The 11,891-nt window shown below is 38.7% G+C and overlaps 1 pseudogene; it reads left to right on the forward strand.

Annotated features, from left to right (window-relative positions):
- LOC109826718 lies at positions 223-10,148 on the forward strand (annotated as a pseudogene).

An 11,891-nucleotide genomic window follows, 5' to 3' on the forward strand; every position in this document is an offset into this window, starting at 1 on the left:
TTATGGTTTCAATACTTCCAACACTCGTCCCCTTGGTAAGATCAAGCTCAAATGCCAAATGGAAGACTTGAGGACTGATGTTACCTACTATGTCATCGATGCAGAGACACCCTACAATCTGTTATTGGGTCGACCTTGGATTCATAATAATTTGATCGTTCCATCTACTCTACATCAATGTATGAAGTATGTAGATGAGAGAGGAAAGGTCAAATAGTGGTCATGGAAAAGCAACCATTCAAAGGAGTGGAGAATTACTTTACTAATTCTATCCATTATCTTGATGGTGAGCCTACCGACATATCACTTTTTGAGGACCTTGATAGTGGTAATAGGGCTGACATAGAGTCTGACTGCGAACAGGAATTTGTCTTTAATAACATTAAACCCATCGTAATCGGCTTTGATAGTCTTGAAGTAACAATGCTGAGGATGATGATGGTGGGGTTATCTTTAATAATAATGATGATTTAGCTTACTTATCGTGTGTTAAATATGACCCTGATATACCAGATATTAACGTGGATGCGATATCAGATCCCCTTCCACGACTGTATGCTGAACCTGCTTTGCACATGCCAATCCAATTATATTTGGTGACAAGTCGTCGGCAAGTTGAATCTTCACAAGTAGTCTTTGTAGTACCAGCCAAGAATAATGGTCAAAAAGACATCATCTTTGGGCAAACTGAAGGTCCAAAACAAACCCTTTTGGAAGAATCTGAAAAAGAAGAAAGAGCCCCTCAATTCTCGTACTTTACACCAACAGTGCGATATCTTATGAGGAAAATGGGATACAACTTCACCTGCAAAGAAGGTTTAAATTTTGGCAAAGGATGGAAGCCACCACCTAAACCTACCTATGCTTTGGAAGGGAAACCTGACAGTTACTATCACAAAACTCACAAGGGATTGGGGGAATCGCCACCTTTAACATGGTGTTTCGGAGCTAACGAAGGGTCAAAGGATAACTCCATTAGCTCATCCTCCGAATCGAATTACTGGGATTCTAATACAAGTGCAGGAGCAGTATTCAAAGCGCTCATGGCCAATATGACATCAGACCTTCCAATTGAAAATCAAGAGGATGATCATTTACCTTTATTTGTTGATCCACTGAGTCAACAGTTCGGCATGCAATGGGAGTATTGCTTTGAGCATCGTGAACCCCCTATGGATAACAAGGTAATTAAGGTGAACATGGGTGACGAGTCTAACTCGAAACCCATATTTATAAGTGACACCATGTCATCTGAAGAGAAGGAAGACTTCATTACTCTTGTGCGGGAATAAATTGGTGTTTTTTATATGGAATTACGAGGATATGCTTGGTCTTTATCCTCAAGTGGCTATGCATCACCTTAATATCAAATCAAATGCTAAACCCGTCAAACAACAACAACGGCGATTCCATGCCCAAATCATTAAGGTCATTGAAGTTGATGTCAAGAAACTCATCGTTTCAGGATTTATCCTTGAGGAGCAACATCCTGATTAGGTGGCCAATATCATCCATGTTCTAAAAAAGAACGGGAAGATTGGAGTATGTATTGACTTTCGATATTTAAACTCGGCATGTTCAAAAGATGATTTTCCATTACCTATCACTGATGCCATTATTGACAATATATTCGGGTTTGAAAGGATGTCCTTTATGGACGGATTCTTATGGTACAACCAAATCAAGATGTATCATGTCGATGAGAAGCACACTTCTTTCCGAACACCTTCAGGGATATACTATTACACAGTAATGTCATTCGGGTAGAAAAATGCTGGCGCTTGATAATCATATTTTTATTATAATTTTATACCCTCATTATCTATTTTATATGAATAAATATACCACTAATAATTGTTTTTATTTTTTAATTGCAGATTAATGAAGAATAAATCTCAACTTCCCATCTCTCAACAAAAACCCATGGATTAAATGAAGAAATGATTCAAGAAGCCTAAGTACAATTTTCGACTTTTTGAAGACCCGAAGTAAAAAAAAATACACCAAGGAAGCTATGCTTGGACTTGGATGCAAATAGTTGGAATGTATTGGGCTTTTATGCAAAGAAGTGGATTTGCATTCTCAAACAATGTAATGAAGACCATACATTAATATGCTGCAGATTTGCATTGGATGGGCCGGACTTAATGCTTGCTGAGTTTCAATTCGGTTTTGAAAATGAAATGGAAAATCAATCTCAATTGGGCCGGACTTGTTTGTTTTCTTTTTGAAAATAAATGGAACATGGGTTGCTGCATATTTGAATGGAGAAAGCATGTGATGGGCCGAAACCAAATGGAGATGATTTTTGAAAATCAAATGCTTTGATGGGCCGAAACCAAATGGAGTTGATTTTGAAAATCAAATGCTTTGATAAAGCTTAATGGGCCAGACTTGCTACAGACTTAGATGTTCATTTATTTTTGGATTTTGATTTTCTTTTGAAAATCAAATAAATCATATGGGCCTCTTATGTTGGGTTAGTTTTGGATAAGATTTGAATCCAATGGCTCTCATTCACTGATGTTTACTATAAATAGGGGTAGAGAGTGAGGGGTTAGAGGTGTGAAAATTTTGTAAACTTCTTTTGGAGAGGAGGGCTACTCTTAATTAAGAAGGCCTTCCAAAAATTATAACTTTAGTTGCAATTAATAAAAATAATTTTTTCCTCTTTAAATTTGTTCTTTCTCCTCTTGTTGAATGATGAGGATGGAGATGAAGAGCAATTTGAAGGTTTGCATTTCTTTTCTCTTTTATTTCTTTTTAATAATTTCTTTATTATTGCTTATTAGTTAGATTTAAATTCATGCTTGTAGTGTAGATTTACTTTCTTGTCTTTTTTATTTTCTTTTTGCACTTTAATTTGTAGAGTAGATTTATTTTTCTTGCATTTAATTTCTGCAATTTATTTTGTAGTTTAGATTTTTATTTTCTTTGTAATTAGATTTATTTCTTGTTTATAGTTTAGATTTTTCTTTTCTTTTTAATTTTGTAATTAGTCTTCTTTTTCTTGTTTTTATTTCTTAAGATGTGAATTTAATTCTTGTAGGAAGTTTAGAATTATATGAAACTAGTCTAATTTCCTTTATATTGTATGAATTATTCTCTTGTACTTAAAATGTTCATGTTAGGATAATCAACTAGAGAACTAATCGGTAGAAGAAGAATTTGATAATCTATGCTTATCTTAAATGGTTTGATAGGTTATGCTTATGAATTCTAGGATTATTATCATGTTGTTGTTCTTATCATGAATAGTAATTTTAACTTAGATGATAATTTGATAGGTTACACTTTCCTTAAATGGTTTGATAATCTATGCTTAATAAATCTAAGTTGAAATATGATAAAAAGAGAATAGTTTATATTTTGTAATTGAAATTGGTTAGTGGATTATATTCTAGATTTCTTACCTCTTTTGAATCCTTCATCTTAACTTTCTTAAATTTTCTTTTCATTTTTGGTTTTATTTCTTGATTTTATTAATTCATATTTCTTGCCTTATGATTTCATTTATTCTTTAATTCTTCCTTCTCTCCTCTAAAATTCAATTTATTACCTCTTGCATATAAATCAAAACAACCACTCATACAATCACACTTATTCTTTATTCCTAATTGTCACGCACAAAATATAAGAACCAAGTTTAATAATCTCTTAAAATCACCTTCTTCGTGGGATCGATATCTTTTTATACTATAACTTGATAAATTGTGCACTTGCAATTTTGGTACATAATTATGCCGCATCAAGTTTTTGGCGCCGTTGCCGGGGAAGGTGCTAAAATAGGATTTTATTAACTTGATTCTTTAACTTGTGTATTTTTCTTGTGAAGGAACCGCTTGGAGCTTGAAAATCTTGGATTGAAGATCAAGAATTTGGAGCATTGCTTTCGGGTAAGTCTTCTTTCTAGTTTTCAATTCCACCCTCTTTAGCTAGCTTCACAATTAGAGACAATTAGGATTTAAAAAAAAAGATTTTATTTTTGTTGACCATAATAAAATCCATCTTTCACTTAGATATTAACTAACAAGATAATAAACTCAAACAATTTTCCCCTTCTCACTTTTGATTATTGTTGACCATAATTAAAAAATATAAAGATTTTCTTTTTACCATCCTTTTTAGTCGCTTTTAATTTCTAGGGTTGCATTTCATATAGTGTAGGAATTCACCAAAGTGATTGTAGCACTTGATTTGGCACACACTTAAAACATTCTTAAGGGCAAAACCCCAATCAAGATAAGGTAAGGGATTTCATCACCCTTTCCTTAGCCCACAAATCACTAATTCCTCACTTCACAAACCCAAGCCTTCTAAAACTCATTAGACGTTGGCCCCTAAGGATTCGAGCTCAATAAGGAACAAGAAATCCTTAAGTGAACGGTTTAAGTTTTCTCAGAATAGTTGGTGTCTAAGGCAAGGTTTAGGGGTTGCGTAAAGCGCTCCGCAAGGAAAGAGGTACTTAATTGATCTTTGATCACCCTCTAGTACTATCCTTACCTGGCTAACTACCTGGGTAAAACTTTGATCTTTTCACTGTAGGAATTTTTGGTTAGGAGCTGGTCTAGTGGAGTTAGGCTAAACCCTAGAGTTAGAGTTGATTGAAAAGTGATTGCCTTGATTTGTTTTAGTTAGGATTTTTCTTTTTCTTTATCTTCTCATATTAAAAAAAAACTAATTTTCTTTCTTCTTTCCTTTATAAAAAAAAAACTAAATTTCTTTCTTTCCTTAAAAAAAAAACTAATTTTCCTTAAAAAAAAACTAATTTTCTTTCTTTCCTTTAAAAAAAAAATTATTTTGGTGTATACAAATTTGGGTTCGGGATAATTTTCATCGCTTAATCCGTGTTGAACCAATCCAAAAAATGGCAAATCAGCCCGTTCTTCAGGATATGTGTTACCCCACCAGAAATGCAATTCCATCTTGCATAAGACTCCCCGAAGTAAATGGGGCAAATTTCGAGCTTAGACCGTATTTCATAAACATGCTTCCCAAATTCCTAGGTAATGAAACAGAAGATGCATATATATTTATCTCGGAATTTGAGGAAGTATGTATTATGATAAAAATGAGAGAATTAACCGAAGATGCGATTAAGCTTAGATTTATTCCATTTGCTCTAAAGGACAAAGCTAAAAAATGGCTGTACAGCTTACCGATAAATTCCATCTCAACTTGGGAGGAATTTGTCACCGTTTTTCTCAAGAAAATTTTCCCTATTCACAAAACGGTAAAGCTTAGGAACAACATTCAGAATTTCAAAATTGTCCCGGGAGAGCCATTCTGGAAATACTTTGACCGATTTAAAGATCTTTTAATCCAATGTCCTCATCACGGTCTAGAAAAATGGCGATTGTGCCAAGTCATATATGAAGGATTGGACTATTCTTCAAAAACATCTTTAGAATCGATGTGTCAGGGAGATTTTATGAGAAAAAACGCAGATGAAGCTTGGGAATTTCTAGAGAGTTTATCCGAGAAAACAATGCAGCGGGAAAATTGTGATGACAGGGTTTCATCTGTTTCCCAATCTAAGTCTAGTGGTCTTTCCCTGGAGTCAAACATTGCATCTGAAGCGAAGTTGGCGACAATTCTGCGGAGGTTAGAAGCCTTAGAAGTTAAGGAACGAGCTCCGGCTCAGATCAATCATATTTCTGCCCCGGGATGTCATAACTGTCAGTCTCCTACCCACGTTTCAGAGGAATGTCCTCTTCTAGGAAACAACCATGCTTTAGAACAGATGAACGCTGCATTCCAGCGTCCTAAAAATGATCCATTTTCTCCAACCTACAATCCAGGTTGGAGAAATCATCCCAATTTTGCTTGGAACCAAGGAAATTCTCATGGAAACCAAAACTTTATTCCCGCGTCAAACCAACAATTCCCTAGGGGAAACCCTATAAATTCTTCAAATTCCGATCATGACAAACGTTTAAGTGTCTTAGAAAAGGGTTTAGAAGCTATGATCAAAGCTTCTACACAAACTACCAATATGTTGACCCAATCATCCACCACTCTAAATTCATTCATGCAAACCACCGGCCAAGTGCTCAACTCGAACACACAAGCCATAGCCCGGTTAGAAACCCAACTTGGGCAATTAGCCGCTACCGGGCCAAGTGCTCAACTCGAACACACAAGCCATAGCCCGGTTAGAAACCCAACTTGGGCAACTAGCCGCTGCCGTGAGTGAGAGAGAAAAAGGAAAATTCCCTAGTCAACCTGTTGCAAACCCTAAAGACACTAGATCTAGTTCCAACAACCCAGCTCAACTGAATGCAATTCACACACTGCGATCAGGAAAACAAATAGACAATCAGGTTAGAATGCCACCGGATCAAACCCCTTCTCCTATCCAACACACTCCTTCCGATGAAGCAATTCCTTCCGATGACCAAAATGCTGAACTTGAGATTGAGCCTGATCTAGATAGGTATAGGCCCGTTGCCCCCTTTCCAGATAGACTCAAACCTAGGAAAAACTCCCCGCAGGTTGAGAAAATCCTAGAAACATTCAAACAGGTCAAGATCAACATCCCTCTCCTAGATGCAATCGAACAAATTCCCTCTTATGCAAAGTTCTTGAAGGACTTATGCACTAAGAAAAGAACCACCAATGTCCCCAAGAAAGTCTTCTTAGCTGCCAACCTCAGTGAAATCTTTTCGAAACCAATGCCGTTAAAATATAAGGACCCTGGTTGTCCCACAATTCCATACGTCATAGGTAACACTCACATTGATAAGGCACTTCTAGACTTGGGAGCCAGCGTCAACCTCCTTCCTTATTCAGTCTATCAACAGCTAGGTGTAGGAGAACTTAAACCGACAAGATGCACTCTACAGTTAGCTGATAGATCTGTAAAAATTCCCAAAGGAGAGGTAGAGGATGTTCTGATCAAAGTTGGAGAGTTCATTTTCCCTGTTGATTTTATTGTCTTGGAAACGCAGCCCGTTTCCAATCTCAAAAGTCAAATCCCCGTCATTCTAGGAAGACCGTTCTTAGCCACCTCAAATGCTTTGATAAACTGTAGAACCGGTCAGATGAAACTATCTTTTGGGAATATGACTGTTGACCTCAATATCTTCAACTTAGGGAGACAGCCTAGTGATCCATCTGATGAACCCATGGAAGTGAATTTCATTCAAGGAATATCCAGTGAACAACAAGAGGGAGAGTGTGAGTCTGATTCAAATGCATCTGATTTAATGATTGAGGAGCTTTCTGATGACGAACTTGAGATAGAACCGCTGGTCAATCATGTTTTTGCTGTTGGCTGGCAACGAGAACCTTTAGAGATAGAACCCCGAGTCCAGCTTCGCCCATCTGTGGAGGAACCCCCTAAGTTAGAGCTCAAACCTCTACCCGAAAATCTAGAGTATGCCTACTTAGGGGAGAACGAGTCTTTACCAGTTATCATTTCTTCTGAGTTGACTACCGGTCAAAAGGAAGCTCTCTTAGCTGTTTTAAGAGAGAATAGGGAAGCCATTGGATGGACCATGGCTGATATCAAAGGGATTAGTCCAACCATTGTTCAACACCGAATCCATTTGATAGATGATGCCAAACCTACTAGAGATGCTCAACGTAGGTTAAACCCAGTGATGAAAGAAGCCGTTAGGAAAGACATTCTGAAATGTCTCGATCATGGGATCATTTATCCCATTTCTGATAGTTCATGGGTGAGTCCAGTCCAAGTTGTTCCAAAGAAATCTGGGATCACCGTGATCCAAAATGAGGCTAATGAGCTGATTCCCACTCGGATCCAAACTGGATGGCGAGTCTGTATTGACTACCGAAAGCTCAACTTAGCCACTAGGAAAGATCACTTCCCTCTTCCTTTCATTGACCAAATGTTAGAGCGTTTAGCAGGACACGAGTTCTACTGTTTCCTGGATGGATATTCAGGTTACAATCAAATCCCTATCGCTCCAGAAGATCAGGAGAAAACCACCTTCACTTGCCCGTATGGAACATTCGCATACCGACGCATGCCTTTTGGCCTGTGCAATGCACCGGCCACATTCCAACGTTGCATGATCAGTATTTTTTCCGACATGGTAGAGCGATTTCTCGAAATTTTCATGGATGACTTTTCCATTTTTGGTGACACATTTTCCCAATGTTTGCATCATCTTAAACTGGTCCTAGAACGGTGTAGGGAGAAAAATCTGACTCTCAATTGGGAGAAATGTCATTTCATGGTCAAACAAGGCATTGTCTTAGGACATGTAGTTTCCAATAGGGGAATCGAAGTGGACAAAGCTAAGGTAGATCTCATTTCCAATCTCCCTCCTCCCAAAACTGTCAAAGATGTCAGATCGTTTCTTGGTCATGCTGGTTTTTACCGACGTTTCATCAAGGATTTCAGCAAAATTGCTAGACCCTTGACCAATCTCTTAGCCAAGGATACATCATTTGTCTTCTCTCCCGACTGCCTCAAAGCTTTTGAATATCTGAAAAAGGAGCTAACCACAGCTCCTATCATTCATGCACCGGACTGGACCTTACCATTCGAACTGATGTGTGATGCATCTGATTCTGCGATTGGAGCTGTTTTAGGACAACGGTTTGATGGAAAACCGCATGTGATCTACTACGCCAGTAGGACTCTGAATGATGCCCAGCAAAACTACTCTGTCACAGAGAAAGAGTTTTTAGCTGTAGTCTTTGCCTTAGAAAAATTCAGGTCCTACCTCATCGGTTCCTTAACCAAAGTTTTCACTGATCATGCCGCACTAAAGTATCTTTTGACCAAAAAGGATGCTAAAGCACGGCTCATTAGATGGATTCTCCTTCTTCAAGAGTTTGACATTCAAATTCTTGACAGAAGGGGAACAGAGAACCCCGTAGCAGATCACCTCTCTCGACTCCCAAATGCACCAACATCAACCGTTCCAATCAATGAACATTTTCCAGATGAACAACTCCTAGAAATCCAATCTGTTCCCTGGTTCGCCGACATTGTGAACTACATAGTCATGAACCAGATCCCTTCTCATTGGTCCAAACAGGATAGATCCCGTTTTCTCTCCCAAGTAAAATACTTTTACTGGGATGATCCATATCTGTTCAAATACTGTCCTGATCAGATCTTTAGGAGGTGTGTTCCCACTGAAGAAACTAGGAGTGTTATATCCTTTTGTCATAAGGAAGCCTGTGGGGGCCACTTTGGCCCGAGAAAAACAGCTGAAAAAGTTCTCCAATCTGGGCTGTATTGGCCCACTCTCTTTAAGGATTCATTCGAGTTTTGCAAAACCTGTAACCGCTGTCAGCTTTTAGGGAAGGTCACTAGGAGAAATATGATGCCTTTACAACCCATCTTATCTGTTGAACTTTTTGATCTGTGGGGTATCGATTTCATGGGACCATTTCCAAATTCCTTTGGAAATGTCTACATTCTAGTAGCCGTTGAATACATGTCAAAATGGGTTGAGGCGGTAGCTTGCAAAACTAATGACAACAAGGTCGTTGTCAAGTTTTTGAAAGAGAACATTTTTGCCCGGTTTGGAGTACCTCGAGCGATCATCAGTGATAACGGTACACATTTCTGTAACCGTTCTTTCGAGGCTTTGATGAGGAAATATTCAATCACACACAAATTGTCAACTCCTTATCACCCCCAAACCAGTGGACAAGTAGAGGTCACAAACAGGCAGATCAAACAAATCTTAGAAAAAACAGTTAATCATAACAGAAAAGATTGGTCTGTAAAATTGTGTGATGCTCTGTGGGCATATAGAACAGCTTTTAAGGCCAATTTAGGGATGTCACCATACAGACTGGTATTCGGGAAAGCTTGTCACCTACCAGTAGAATTGGAACATTGAGCAATGTGGGCAATAAAACAGTTAAATTTTGACTCAGACTCGGCAGGTAAAAACAGATTGCTCCAAATAAATGAGTTGGAAGAAATTCGGAATGATGCATACATAAACTCAAAAATTTACAAAGAGAAAACAAAAATTTTTCATGACAAATCAATTTTGCGAAAAAATTTCTCTCCAGGACAGAAAGTTTTATTGTACAATTCAAAATTGCATCTTTTTCCGGGAAAATTAAGATCAAGATGGACTGGTCCATTTTTTGTTAAACAAGTTTTTCCACATGGAGCTGTCGAGATAGAAAATCCTAAAAATGGTAATATTTTTAAAATAAATGGTCAACGTCTGAAACCATTTTTAGAATTTTCTACGCTCGGAGAGGAAGAGGTGTTGGTTCTTCATGAACCTCATTATCTATAAAAAAAAAAATTGAATAAGTAACAAAAAATAAAAAAATAAAAATAAAAAAATAAAAAATTACTTACAATTTTTTTCTTATTTGATTTCTTCATCAGTCTACTCAAACGGCGCCTATCGCCTCGTCAAACCGAACGGCGATAAGATCATGATGCCCATCAACGGCAAGTACCTGAAGAAGTACTACCCCTAGTTCTCCTGCTCAAAACTCCCAAAAAGTACACGAGTCTAAACTGGTTCTCAAAACCTCCAACTGGTACACGAGGCTAAACTGCTCCTGCTTTGCCCGCCCTGGCGAAAGCCTCTTGTGGGATTCAATTCGCCTATCTCCTCCAATGAGATGGCGGATCCACTAAAGTCGTTCATATCACGACATATACATTCAATTCGCCTATCTCCTCCAATGAGATGGCGGATCCACTAGAGTCGTTCATATCACGACATATACATTCAATTCGCCTATCTCCTCTAATGAGAAGGCGGATCCACTAGAGTCGTTCATATCACGACATATACATTCAATTCGCCTATCTTCTCTAATGGGATGGCGGATCCATTAAAGTCGTTCCAATCACGACATTCTCTGTCACGTTAACATTAAACCTCTGACAAAATCAACTTACCAATCCTCTTCTAAAGGATGGTGGGTCCTCAAAGTCGTTCCAATCACGACATTCTCTGTCACGTTAACATTAAACCTCTGACAAAATCAACTTACCAATCCTCTTCTAAAGGATGGTGGGTCCTCAAAGTCGTTCCAATCACGACATTCCCTGTCACGTTAACATTAAACCTCTGACAAAATCCGCTTACCACTCCTATTCTGAGGAATGGTAGGCCCCCACGGTCGCTCCAATCGCGACAAGACCTCATCAAGTTAATGATCACCTCTGATGATTGGCGTCGTTATTCTTACGAATAGCATAGCCTGAACAATGGCCTACCATGCGACGTGCCATTACTCCAGTCAATAGTCACACTCCTAAATCCCTGAACTATTTGACATATTCCAGATGTCCTAACGTCGCTTTAGGATAACTGATGGATGGAGTCTACCAGGCGACGACTCCTATCACAATCAATTGTCACATTCCCCAAATGACGACGATTGTCAAAAGCGGTTCGACAGACAACTGGTCTGTCAGTACTCCAAACAACAACTCACCGAAAGGCGAGTCGAAGTTGGGTCCTTCAGTGGGCCGCAGAAGCAAACATTTGTTCTTTGCTACGAGCCAAGTGCTGCTCTCTTGACCCCATTGGAGCTACATCGCGAAGATCGGAGTTAATCCGATCCCACGCTGTGAGCAACAGAGGGCAAAGCGAGAGCCTAAAACGACTAAATCCATAGTCTAAAGCTCGCCGAGTTCAATTACGCCAAATAGCACAGATAAAGACAGAAAATTGTGCAAGATAAAGCCGAAACAAGCAAAAGGGCCACTACGGGCCACAACTTACATAAGTTTGCAGTTTAACTATGATGCCCGAGGCACCAATTAAGCTAACAAAACAGACAAAAGAAAGGAGGATCCATACGGCTTGAGGACTACAGGAACTTCAGCAGGCTGAATGAGCCGATCTTGTCTTTGAGCTTCGCACGCTCGGCCGCACGTCGGGTCCTCGCCTCCTCCTTCTTCTTCTGCTGCTGCTTGG

Source organism: Asparagus officinalis, chromosome 10, assembly GCF_001876935.1.
Source record: "Asparagus officinalis chromosome 10, Aspof.V1, whole genome shotgun sequence".
NCBI classification, from domain to species: Eukaryota; Viridiplantae; Streptophyta; class Magnoliopsida; order Asparagales; family Asparagaceae; genus Asparagus; species Asparagus officinalis.